Raw genomic sequence first — 1,812 nt, forward strand, 5'->3', positions numbered from 1 at the left:
GAGTCGCGGTGCTTGAGAGGAGTGTCGTGGCTCAAAATGGAAACTTTGGCCAAATTATGTTTTAGGTGGCGGGAACTCTAACCTAAGGGCTCTAGAAGGGTTCTACTACTCGATTCAGTAAAATTCGAGGTCCCGGAGACTAGGACTTGGTCCAGAAGTCTTTATTATCTCGATATTGATAGATATCGTTCATTATGGTTGTGACAAGGATACCACTAGGGCTCGGGACGGGATCATGCTCGGGGGTCATTGTTAATTAACTCGTGCTTGGACCAGAGGTAAGAAAACTGTACCCAATATGTGATTGAGGCTCGGGCCCTTATGAATGAGCATGATTATGATTATGCATGTGATAGCTTAATTAAGCATGTTTGAATGTTCTAAATCTAGATAACTGATAAATGATCTATGATTGCTTGCATTATCTGATTGAAAAAGATTGACTTATAAGTCAAGGGCGGCAGTAGCACACTGAGCGCTGGTTGAAAGCATTGACTTATAAGTCAAGGGCGGCAATAGTGCGTTGATCACTGGTCAATATGGTTATGCCTAATTAGGAGCGTGATATACAGAGGATAGGGAGGTGGGCCCCGGGGTGACTTAATACTCCCATATCCTTGGGCAACGGTCCCCAGTATGGCTTATTAGTCATTTATTTAGGGCAGCGACCCCGGGGTGACTCTATGGTGACGTATTTAGGGCAGTGGGCCCCAGTGTGACACTGTAGTCACTTATCTGAGTTAAATGCATGCATGAGTAGGGTTATTACTGCTAGACATGCCTATTATAATTCTGTGATATGCTATTAACTTCTTATGAGCATGTTTAAGTTTTCTTGCTAAGCCTCAGCTCACGGGTGCTTTGTAGTGCAGGTAAGGGGAAAAGGAAGTTGGACCAGCCATTGATTGGAGAGCTTCGGTGGTGATATGTACATATGCGGCTGCTCGACCACCCAAGCTGAGGTTTATCAAAGGAACTAGGGTCAAACCCTATTTTGTCACTTAGGTCGACTGGTTGTAATTTTTAAACTGTAATTAGCCTTTTAAACGTTATTTTGGGATCCCATGTATGAACGTAAATATTTTAATGAAATGGTTATTGCTTTTGACCAAAAAATTTAACCCTAACCCGTTAATCACGTTTATGGCCAAGAGACCCTTTTAGAGAGTCTAACACTATTTAAAACACACAATGTAATGGTCTTGGCTTACCAGGGCATTACACTCAATGTACTAAGCTCGAATTAGTTTAGATGAGGGTGTAATTCATCCAATGGTTAAAAAAAAACCTTGTATTATAATTATTATAAAAATGTTATACTCATTTGAATTAAAACTCATTCAATTTACATATTATCAAAAATGAATTTCAATATTAGAAACCCATCTGAGTCATCATACTTTGATGGTGAAAATGATGATTATGAAAATCTAACTAATGAGATAGAACCGATTAATGTAGAAGAAGAAACACTAGTCACCATGAATGCAAACAACAACTGCATGGTTCGCTATCTCAATCAACTAAACAACGAGGTAGTCCATGGAGGCTCAGTTCTTGGTCATAGAACTATCAACTGCGATAGTGAAAGTGTTGATCACAATCTGTTCAATGATTGCTTCTCAAAGAACCTACGTTATAATGATTCAATGTTTTGTTGTCGATTTATAATGTCTAAATCTTTATTTCTTCGTATTTCTAATGTTGTGATAGGTCATTGATCGCCAAAATGTAACACGCAAGTATACGCGGTCTAATCAAGTAATATATGATAAGTAAAGTATCGATCCCACGAAGACTGCTATTAATTAA

Source organism: Humulus lupulus, chromosome 2 (genome assembly GCF_963169125.1).
Source record: "Humulus lupulus chromosome 2, drHumLupu1.1, whole genome shotgun sequence".
Classification (NCBI taxonomy): domain Eukaryota; kingdom Viridiplantae; phylum Streptophyta; class Magnoliopsida; order Rosales; family Cannabaceae; genus Humulus; species Humulus lupulus.